This window comes from Aegilops tauschii, chromosome 2 (assembly GCF_002575655.3).
Source record: "Aegilops tauschii subsp. strangulata cultivar AL8/78 chromosome 2, Aet v6.0, whole genome shotgun sequence".
Lineage (NCBI taxonomy): Eukaryota > Viridiplantae > Streptophyta > Magnoliopsida > Poales > Poaceae > Aegilops > Aegilops tauschii.
The window spans coordinates 334918592-334931254 of record NC_053036.3 but is presented as its reverse complement, the minus strand read 5'-3'; positions in this window follow the sequence as shown (position 1 = coordinate 334931254).

Below are 12663 nucleotides of genomic sequence, written 5' to 3'. Positions count from 1 at the left end.
ATGCATGCTATTACCAACATCAGCATGCCAAGTTAAAGCGAAGACCTCGGGGGGTAAATAGGAGTGGTCTTCTCCTTCTGAATCCCCCTCAAAACAGTTATCTTCCTCTTGATTATAATCTGAAATGGGTGGAGGGGGCTGCCTTTGCGCCCACCATGGAGCGACGTCTGCATGAAATTTTATTGCCACGCAAGGCTCGTCTCTTTTGCTCTACACGAGTTCCATTGTGTACAATAACTGACATGCATAGGAATAAAACATAGTGAGATTATGTAAAGAGTGCATGCACAAATCCAGAGTGATGGTAGCAAACTGTGGATATACCCAAAACCAATGATAGCAGGCAGATAATAGCTTTAGTTAAAAAATACAGATAATGGCTCCTTTAATGTTTGTTTGCACCCAACATGAAACTCATAGTAGACACCCGAGATTAACCAGGTAGTAGACAGATAGTACTGATTGCTGCCCCAATATGTACCCCACAACCATTTAAAAACTCAAGTTTCAGCATTAGTTTGGACCTGACTCGGAGTCTAATAGGTGACCACGACGATAAAGTAGCATGTCATCGTATTAAGCGATGCATAACGTAAGAAGACACCGAAGAGTGCGACCTCTCTTGCGGACCCGTGTAGTCCTCAAGGTCATCTGCTCAGTTGATGATGGTAATGCAGTTGTCGTGGCTGCCGGTGGCGGGGAAGAAGATCTGAGGTGGCGAAAGACAGTCTGGAGAGCGGATCCCTGCTGTGGTGAACCCTTCCATCGTTGGAGCAGCTAAGCTGGGGTGGAACACAGCGCAGAAGGAGCGAAACAAACCACACAAGGTTTTCTTTGACACATAGTTGTAACAGAAGTAATTGTGTAAGGGCTTGTTTGAATTTGAGGTTTCTAACAATGCAGGGACAGGAAATACACAGGAATAGGATAGGAATGCACGTACAAAACAGAGAATTTAAAAACACAGGATTTCTGCCAATCTGGGTATTTGGTTCACAAGAATTGGAAGATCACATGATGCAAAGAAGCATGGTGAGATTAAGTCAAACCACAAGAAAATGTACGGTTATAATGCTACTATCTCTTAGTCTTGTGCTTCATGAATAGGAATTTGAAAAGGAGGACAAGTGGATATTAAAATTCCTATGGTTTTTCTTTCAAGGAGACACTAAAGGAACAAATCCTACAGTTTTCCTTTGCTCCATTCCTTTGAACCAAATGCATGAATAGTAGTACCATAGGAAACTTTCCAATTCCTATGTTTTTCCTTCACTTTTCCTTTCAAGCACTGGCGATTCTAGTATGCAGGCTTGAGCAAAGAAAAGCCTACACTCAAAAAATGTTTTTGTGCTACTTCTACTACTTTGGACCCAGGCCACTGCCCTACTAGCTCAACTCCCAGGCCCATCGACAAATGCACAGCTCAAACGCATAGAGATAAATAATGATGGCGTTCAAGAGAATCCATCATGGATAGCTAAGTTGCCTGGTACCTCACTACTTGTCATATAGTAGGAGAAACTAATCGTATTTCATGTTACTGCGTGTGCTCAGTGGACAAAATATATAACATGTAGAGTAAAAAAGAGATGCAACAAGTGTACAACCTCTTTGGCGAAGCCATGTCAATCTCAGCGTGATTGGGTTGGTCGGTGAGGATGCTCTGGTTGACTTGGGTGTCGAAGGAGGGGAAGAAGATCTTAGGCATCTGGAGATGGAGCCCGGGGTACTGCTCCACTGTGATGGAGGGTTTCGTCGTTGGAGCAGCTCTGGTGAGTTGTATGACACCGAGGCTGAAGCAGGACAAGAGAGACAACGTTAACCTGAGTGGAATTCTAATAACATCTCCAATAGATGACGTAAAATACATAACCACAAAGTGCTAGATGTAAAATACATCAGCTGCTCATCTTTGAACTTAACTGTCGAAACTGAATTTAACTATCGAAACTAAACTTAACTGTCAAACTGAATTTTGCTATCGAAACTGAATTTTACTGTCGAAACTGAACGCACTAGTAGCAGAAAAGCACTAGCAGCAGCAGTAGCGCCCAGAGCAGCAACGCATGCGAGAGCCGGGGCAGATGATCGTGTAGCAGCATCAGGGTGAGGCTACACGTCAGTCGAATGACTTTTTCATCTTCGGTCAGTCGATTTTCCAGCCGCTGGATACGAAATCAAGGGCATGCAGTTCATCTTCAACCTCCACCCCCTGAGCCGCCAGCCACCACCGGCCAAACCGCCGCCCGCCGCCGCCCGCCCCGAAACCACTCCCCACCGCCGGTCCGCTGCCGCCCCGGCCATCCCTCTAGCCCCCCCGTGCCGAGCTTTTTCTCCGGCGATCCCCACGCCACTGCCCCACCACCGCCGGCGACCACCGCCTCCACCCTGAACCCTAAAAAGATAGTGGGGTACCTCTCCGGCGAGCCCCCCTCCCTGCTGCGGCTGGTTCTTCCTTAACTCCAGTGAGCCACCCCCCTTGAAAATCGACTGACCCAAAAGTCGATTCAGTCGACTAAAGTGTAGCTAAATCGGAGCAGCATCGCAAGCAAGAGAAAGAGCAAGAGCAACAGTGCGAGCAAGAGCATACCAGGCAGGGGACCGAGAGCAAGAGCAGAGCAGCAGCGCGAGCGAGAGCTAAAGCAGCAGCAGCTCCTACTGATGTGGACATCTCCACCGAGGGAGCAATGCCGTGGAGGAAGTGGCCGACGACACCGCCGTGGATGGAGCCGCGCCATGTCGGCTCAGGACCGAGCGCCGGCAGCACCGTAAGATCGAATCAAGAAGGAAATGCGGCGATTAGTGTACAACCTCTTTGGTGGCGCCGATTAGGCCTCAACTTCATTTGAGGAAATGATGATGATGATGCTCTTCCGGTGGTGCAGGTGAAGACGGCGGTGTGGGAATGGAGGTGGTGCAAAAGACGAGGGGAACGTCAGGGCAGCTCCTTGGAGGTGGAGGACGGGGTGGCTGAACCCGCGGGACGACGAGATCGACGATGGATCCTCATCCGATACGGTGGATGAGGGATGTCGAGGTGTTGCTGTGGACGACGTCGTCGGGGAAGAGGCTCCGGCTGGGTGGCGGACGGAGGAGGGTGTGGGGCTTCACGGGTTTTCACGGCCTCGATGTATGAATGGGTGGGTGGATGGGATGGGAGTGGGGAACCATGGCTTAGGGACGCACTTGTCCGAAATGCGGGCTAAGTTACGAAAGTACCCCCACCAATTTGAGCTAGGCGGTTCTTTCGGTTCAGGGGTATCACGGGCATTTCACGGGAGGTGGGAGTTTTCGCGCGCGTTGTAATTTTGGGATAGCAAGGCGCGGCTTGAGATGGTGGGAGTTTTTGGAGCACAACGAGACAAAGATATATTTTAAATATTTCGGGGTAACAAGGCGCGGGTTGAAGAGGCGGGAGTTTCGCAGCACGATAGATAGAGATGCTAGCTTGAAATTTCGGCATAACAAGGCGCGGCTTGAAATTTCGGGAGAACAAGCTTAACGTGTACCCAAAAAAAGACAATTCACACCTCATCACTAGAGAGAGCCATGTCCTGTTTTACTATATTACTAGAAATGCATTCAAATACAACAACAACAACAACAACAACAACAACAACAACAACAAAAAACTAAAAACAATCGGGATAACAAACATAATATGTACAGTACCAAAACAATTTGCACTTCCCTCAACAATAAAAAAAACAATGTGTGTTGTCTAGCATATGGACTAAATTTGAGTACATTTTCCCTGTTTGAATGGGATTGTACTCGGGCTAGTTATACAACCATCCAAATATTATCTTCACAACACATGACATGAATATAGGAGAAGTAAATTCCTATATAAATACGAACTACATGTACATACGATCTCAAATTCAAATATATGTATCCATTTTCTGTTGAATTCAAATCATATATAGTACATGTATGCTCTAGCTAGATGTTCGGAATCTAAACCATGTATGATACTACGTACAATGTGTTTAACACGCACAACACACGCACAAACACCATTTAGACTAGTATGGTACACGTGCATTGCACGCATGAGATTTGGCAACCAAATTATGAATAAATACCACATTATAGCATGTAAGCTTTGAGTCATATATGCATGATGTAGATGTTCGTTTAATTCTTATAGTTCATTTCATTCAAAATCATCTAGTTTTTATAAGAAAGCTAATCTATTTTAAGATTCATGGAATTGTGCGTTGTAAAGCATAAAGTAAAAACAAATAATGGCAAATCATGTAGAAAAACATTTGGGCAATTCTGATACGGAAGATTCTAGAACAAAGAAGAAGTGCTTGTGTTTTGAGGTTTGTGCATTATGCTTAAGTTCAACCACGGAGTCTTCTAGATTGTACATGTGGCAAAATCTTGTGGAATCTAGATGATATCCAACGACCAGTAGTGCTCGAATTTGCCATCTCTGCACCATCGGATTGGCTTCATCCAACGACCATCTTTCAAAGTTAAAGTTATCCGCACACTATATAAAAAATATAATATATAATATATAGGGGTATAGATATAGATATGTGATGCGAAAGCCACCCATCATCTCCAATTAGAATAGTGTGTCCATGCACGGATGTAATGTGGCCAAACGATGTCTGCCATCGGTATCTCAAATTCAAATCAGTCTGACCTTGTCAATGTGTATACAGTACAACATGCTCGTTTCCAAACCACACCGCACATATCTTAGTTATATTCATGCATGCATGGGTTTCAAACATCATGATCTCTTATTCAAATATTTGAATTCAACTTGACATTGATTATGACCTCACCTAGTCTTTTACACCCACACAGTCGTCTTCTCTTTATAATTGTACACTACTAGGGAAAACCTTATACACAGAATCTTAGCAGCAACGCGGTACAAAAAGAGGCGGTACTGCTAATTTTCAGTAGCGCGGGTTCAAAACAGGCGCTACTGCTACCGAGTTAGCAGTAGCGCAGCCTAGTGGAACCGCGCTGCTAGTAAAATCGACCGACAGTGCCCACCAACCTAGGTTTAGTAGCAGCGCACTGCCGAGACCCGCGCTACTGCTAATGTAATAGTAGTAGCGCGCTTTTTTCTCTGGTCGCTGCTGCTAATTTTGAAACTGGCCACATGGCGGCCCCGCTTAGCAGTAGCGCGTGTGTAGAAAGCTCGATGCTGCTATTCCCTTAGCAGTAGCGCGCTTTGCAGCCCACGCTACTGCTAACACGCAGCATAATACCACCTTTTCCCCCTCCCCCTCCTCCCCTCCCCTCCCCCATCTCTTCTCTTCCTCACTTTCCCCTACCTCCCACCTCCTCTCTCCCTCACTTTGCTTCTTCCTCAATACTTCTCCCTCCATTACTCTCCCTCTTCTACCTACCTTTCTCTCTCTTTATTACTCCTAGCTAACTCCACCACCTCCATTAATGCATCTTCTTTCTCTTTTTCCTTCCCCCTCCACTAGTTGAAGTTGTCTCCTCCCAAATTAGCTAGCTAGGTAGATGTAGCATTTAGTGAAGTGACCTATGTGCCCCTAACTAGATCTAGCTTTGTCAAGAAGAGCTTTGTCCACTTTTGATCTCCCTACATCATCATCTCCACCGTGTGCTCGATCTCGAGACGATAGGTGATTAAAAATTCATGCTTTTGCAAGAATGGAAATATGTGTATGTGTGTGCGATATGATGGAAATTGTGTGTGTGGCATGAGTTGACGCCAAATTGTGCTTTTGAGTTGCCTATGTTTTGTCAAAATGTCGATTTATTTCCGTTTCAGCGAATTCCGAGCAAACTCTAGATCTATATGTCCTATTTTTAGGGAACGTCATGCCGAATTTTTGTATGACTTTGATGCATGCACGCATTTTTATAATCAATTTGTTTATTATTACCGTGCAGATGTTCATGATGGTCAATGGAACGATGGTGGACAGGTGGTTGCGGTCGGCAGTGCAGGACATGAAAGAAAATAACTTGATAGAGGTTTTATGTCCATGTGGAAAATGCAAAGGAATAGTTTGCCTTGACCCCTATGACGATGGTCGTGTCGAAGTGCACCTGCTCATGACTGGTTTCATGGATGGCTATACTCGGTGGATAATTGAAGATGAGGATGATGATGTTGAGGACGCCGACGGGGCAGGCAATGACAACACGGGGGAAGATGAAGAGATGATCGATAATGACGGCGGGGAAGAGGCCGGACATGGCGGCAGAGAAGGGGCCGGACATGGCGGAGGAGAAGGGGCCGGACATGGCGGCGGAGAGAACGTGGACTCCACGGCGCAGAGTTTGTCGGTACTAAGTTCAATCGTGCGTGACCCTCATGTTCAAGCACTGCTTCGCAAGGAGACGAGTACTGAGAGAGCTGCTTCTAGAGAGGAGGCTAAGCTGCAGCAACTGGTGGTAGACTCAAACACTCCATTGTATGATGGTTGCAATCCAGAGGTGACCCGCTTGAGTTTCACGCTCCAACTCCTGGACGAAGGCTAAAAACAAATGGACCGACACTAGCCTCGATGAGCATCTCAAGTACCTAAAGGATGTTCTTCCCGCGGGGAATCTATGTCCTACTAGTGTGGATGAGGCCAAGAAAATCGTGTGCCCTCTTGATCTGCCGCATGTTAGATACCGTGCATGCATCAACGATTGCATAATTTATCGGAAGGAGCACGCGAAAAAAACAAGTTGTCCGGTGTGCAATGCTTCTCGATACAAGAAGGCCGGGAAGAAATATCCCTAGAGAGTTGTATGGTACTTACCGATCACTCCTCGTCTCCAGCGGTATTTCGTAGATCCCAAGGAAGCAAAGCTCATGCGCTGGCGCGTGGAGAGGAAGAAGCCCGACGATGGAGATGATCCGAAGCTGAGACACGTCAAGGATGTAAGCCAGTGGAGAGCGTTGAACGACTTCTATCTGTATTTCGAATGTGATGCAAGGAACATCGTGCTTGGCGCCTGTACCGATGGCATGAATCCGTTTGGCAACCAGAACACCAACCATAGCACATGGCCCGTGTTTGTATGGATGTACAATGTAGCGATCCGACCTCAGACGGTCAAATCTCTGTGTATAAGTGTCATCCCTGGATCGGTAATGCTGACACACACAGTACACGAGGATTTATAACAGAGTGCAATCACACACTTATTACATCAAATAACTCAAAGAGAGTACCTATTACAATAATATGGCTGAAGGCCATCTAAATAAGATAACTGCGGAAGCTTCGAAGGTAAATGAGTCCATCAACTCCAACGGCATAGCTGAGTGCACGACAACGACCTAGCGCATCTTACTCTTCGTCTAAAAACTCTGCACCATAATACGTTGCAGCCTGTGTAGGTCAGCACATGGAATATGCTGGCAAAATAACACTATAGAGCAATGAACAGATAATGACTATCACTACATGCATATATGGCTGGTGGAGGCTCTATGGTTATCATTTTGCGTAAAGCTAGTTTTTTCCTACAACAAAGGAATATATTTTATTTAACTATAAAGTTTGTTGAAAACATTGAGAATGGTAACCCCATCTCAATCCCAAATTATAATCAATAGCCCAACAAATTAATTAAGTAAAGTGATGAGATCAACATAATAATTCAAGCACCAGATACTCAAGATGTCCATAACCGGGGACACGACTAATCATGATTTGTTTGTACACTCTGCAGAGGTTTGCACACTTTTTCCCACAAGACTCGATCTCCTCCGTTGTATTTCTCGCACTGCATGATGTTTGGGAAACGGATGACCGAGACACAATCTTTCAGAAGCATTAACTCTTTCGACGGGTAAACTGTACCACCTACATCCCCTACATCTGCTAGTTTACCACTGAAAGAGGTCACACAAACATACTCAACTATGCCAGAGCCCATAATGGCTTGTGGCTACACACGGAAGTTTCCAGCATGAATAACATAATGATCCCTTTGAGCCTGGGTGGCAAACCATAGGATGATCACACGGGTTCCCCGGGATCTCCTTGGACAACACTGGAATTCCCCAGGTGCCCACAAACAATCCACCCAGATGTGTATTTAAGTAGCCACCTTAAGTTCTCCCTTAATTCATAATAATACTCACATCTATCATGAATCACTCAAACCAAACCACGTCTACGAGCATATCATAGTAGTATAAGCATAACGTAGTAACTCCCAAGGTTTGAATATAAGACAATAGGTTCTACCTCATCAACTACTTCCCAATACCCACATGTTAATCAGGTCCTACTCATGCAATGTTCGAGGATTGAATCTAATGCATAAAAACTGGGTAATAAAGGGATATGATCAAAGTGTTACTTGCCTTGCTGACGATCTGAAAACCCTAGTGACTCGTAGTAGCAAGCCTCGCACTCCGGAAACTCTATCGTGAACGAACAATAGCATACATAAGAACTCAAGCACAAGATGCAAGGGTAAAACTCAAAATAAAAGATCCCAACTGAAAGTTCAACTAAAGAGCTTCAATTCGCGAAAAGAATCAATCGAATCGGAGCTACGAAACTCAAACTGCGATCAAAAGAAGTACGAATTCAAATCTGCTTGAAACCAAATTTTAATTTGTCAAAATCATGTTCAAGTTGATTAACTGGAAACAGGGGAACAAGACGAAGATTTTGGCGTTGGTTTCACTGGATTTGGACAAACGAGTAAAAAGTAATGAGAGGTCGAAGTTCAGGGACTAATCTGTGATAAAAGTATTCGCGGATAGGTCCCTGGCGGAAAATAAATAGAAAAAGAAAAACCTAATGAATGAACGTTCGCTAACATATCTAAACGAACGAATATGTTCATTAAAACAATCTAATGGGTGAACGCCCGTTAATTAACGAACTAAAATAAAAACCGATCTAATCTAACTAACCGGAAAAAATATCGAAAGAACCAGAGAAAAACCGAACGGTTTTATATCGGTCAAAACGGCGGCGAGGTTAACGGCGGGGTCGGCGTCGGGGCGGCGGATCGGGGCGAGGCGGCGGCGACCGGCGTCGGCGGCGCGGGCGTCGGCGTCGGCGGGCGGCAGCGACGCTCGGCGGTGGCGGTGGCTAAAGGCGAGGCGGCGCGGGCCGCGGCGGCTTGTGGGGAGGAGGGCGATGGCGGGGCATGACTTATAAACGGGCCGGGGGCGCGACTTGGGCAAGGGGCAACGGCGGCGGCGCGGAGTTCGGCTCCCTGCTAGAGTCCGGTGCGAGCACGGGGTCGGGTGAGGCGGTTGGCAGCGGCTGGGCTTGGCCTCGGCTGGGCTGGGCCTTCGGCCCAGTCAGGCGAAGAAGATTTCAAAAAAAAATCTCGCCCGAAAGAAAAATCCCAAGAAAATATAAAAGATATTCTAAAAATACCAGAAACAATTTTCACCGTCCAAACCTAATATTTAGGACAATATGAACATTTTTCTGGCCTAAAAATGCAATTTTCAAAAATGCATATTTTTCTAATTCAAATAAAATAAAATTTGATTTTAAAATTTCTTCTCTAATATTCCTCTCTTATTGAAGAAGTCATTTTATTATTGGAAATAATTGGAGAGAAAAAATATTAAAATCAAATTGATCCTCTTTTCAAATTTGAGAAAAATTCAAATATGAAAATCTATGAAATCTCCAACTCTCTCCTTGGGTCCTTGAGTTGCTTAAGATTTCTAGGATCATAACCAAAATGCAAATAAAGTATGATATGCATATGATGACCTATGTATAACATCCAAATTGAAAATTGGGATGTTACATACAACCTCCCCCCTGGTTGTGCATGAAGTCGAAGTACATTAACATGAGCATGCTGATTCAAGGGTCGAAACCAACCAGGAAATAATATTAATCTGTATCCGGGGCTACTTCAAGAGGAGTTAGACACGTTATGGGAAACACCGGCCAAGACATGGGACGCCAGCAAAGGCGAGTATTTCTACATGAGAGGCGCGCTGATCACGACGGTGCACGACTATCTCGGTTACGGGTATGTCGCAGGCCAGGTGTGCCATGGATATTGCGGATGCACGCGGTGCATGGATGATACGACGTCTCAACAGCTAACTTCAACGAAAGATGGCGGGTCTGGGAAAATCATGTACATGGGGCATCGAAGATGGCTCAATCGGACGACCCGTGGAGAAACCGTGGAGATCTATTCAACGGTCATGCTGAGCATCGAGGACCTCCGTGTAAGCGGAGTGGCGCCGAAATCGATGAGCTGTTGAAAAACTAGGAACAGTGCCCCGCGCCGGGAAAGACGATGAAAAAGGCGCCGGAGCCGTTGCTGAAGGTATGGAAGACGAGGTCTGTGTTCTGGGACTTGGAGTACTAGCACAAACTCGATACACCTCATTGCCTTGATCAAATGCATATCTGTAAGAATGTCCTTGAGAGCTTGCTCGTGACACTGATGAACATGCCGGATAAGACCAAGGATGGGCCGAAGGCAAGAAAAGACTTGCAAGATTTGAATATCAGGGAAGATCTGCACATGCCACCCCGTAAAAAGTCAGACGAGACAGAGACGGAGACAGAGGCGCGGGAGAAGAAGGGCAAGAAAGTAAAGGAAGAGGATTATTGCCCCCCTTCTTGCTTCACCTTAAGTCAGGCTGAGATCGGTCAATTCTTTAAGTGCCTTACTGGAGTCAAAGTTAGTTCCGGTTACTGTGGCAAGATAAGTAGATATCTAGACACGGACAAGAAAAGGTTCAGCGGGATGAAGTCCCATGACTATCATGTGATGATGACGCAGATACTACCTGTTGCCCTTAGAGGGATAATGGACAAGCACTCCGTGACACGCTTATTGGTCTCTGCAACTTTTTCGATGGCATCTCTCGAAAGTCAATCAGTGTGAAGCAGCTCCGAAGCCTACAGGAAGAGATCGTTGTGATACTGAATGAGCTTGAGATGTACTTCCCGCCTGCGTTCTTTGACGTCATGGTGCATCTGTGTGTCCATATTGTGGACGACATAATAGACCTGGGCCGTCATTCCTGCACAATATGATGTCGTTTGAGAGGATGAATGGGATCATCAAAGGATTCGTTCGTAACATGTCCCGTCCGAATGGAATCATCGTCCAGGGCTATCTGACACAAGAGTGCATCTCTTTCTGCGAGAATTTTCTATATGGCGCGGACTAGCCGTCTGGTGTTGGTGTTGGTTTGCCCATTAACAAGCACGATGGGAGGCTCGAAGGAGAAGGTCACTTCAACGGTCGCAGGGAACTGCACGTGGCATACTTAGATCGGCGCAACGACTTTGATAGAGCAAACTTGGTAGTGCTACAACACCTAGACGAGGTAGATCCTTTCGTGGCAATGCACAAAGAAAATATCGCAAAGAAGTATCGTGACCGGGGGGTATGCAGGACGGACGCCGAAGTTACTAGAGAGCACAACTCCACTTTCCTGCATTGGTTCAAAGAGCATATTATTGCTAATCCCCAGGAGGAGGGCTGTAAGGACGGATTGCTCATATACGCCTTAGCACATGGCCCCTCGCCCAACCTCGTCACCTATCAGGCATACGATATCAACGGATACACGTTCTACACGGAGGCTAAAGATATGGACAGCGATGATCAGAACTCAGGGGTGACGATGGAATGCATGACCGGCAGCGACAACGGCGCAACTAAGAGATTTTACGGAAGGGTCGAGGAGATCTGGGATCTTGACTACTCTGGACTGCACAACACGATGATGCTCCGTGTCATATGGGCTAAGAATGTCGAAAGATAAAACTGGTATTTCACTACCATGACTATAACCGACGCCAAGAGCGCTACCGTGAATGCTATCGCAAAAAACGAGCCATGGGTACACGCTAAGCACGTGACACAATGCTTCTTCATAACCGACCCGCGCAATCCCAGCCGTGTTGTCGTGAGGAGAGGCAAAAGGAACATCATTGGAATGGACGGAGTCGCCAACGAGGAAGACTACGACCACTACGGCAACCCAATGAGGGAATATGACGATGACGATGAAGTATACGTCAAAAGAAGAATCAATACTACATTACCTAAGAAAAATCATACTCCATGGAAAAGGAAAAGTCACAATGAGGGGCTCAATTATTCTTCAACGAACAAGAAGGGAAAGAAGCTCACTAAAAAACAAAAATGTCAATGCTGAGGAACCGTATGTTATCGGTCAAATGATGTAATATATATGTTCCTATTTTGTATACACACTTCACCATTATGCATGGGTCCAATGAAGTAATATATATATGTTCCTATTTTGTATACATACATAACCGTCAAATGATGCAATATATATCGCCTTCCCTTCGTTCACTGCTCTCGGAAAAAAAGAAAACAAAAGTGAGAGAAAATAAAGGAAAAGAAAATAGAAGGAAACAAACAGGAAAACTGCTATAGGTACTGGTTATAGCAGTAGCGCTTTTCTGAAAAAGTGCTACAGCTAGCCAAGGTAGCAGTAGCGGTTTCCACATAAAATCACTATAGCTACCTGTAATAGTAGTAGTGCTCTACGCGTAAAATCGCTATAGCTAACTTAGCTATAGCGCGTTCGGTTTAAATGCGCTACTGCTATATCCACTTAACCCCCCAAAATCCACACTCGCTCTTCATCCCACCTCTTTCCCCCCAAATCCCCACTCTATCTTCCCCCGTCGCGCCGCCGGAGCCCTGCCCTCGCCG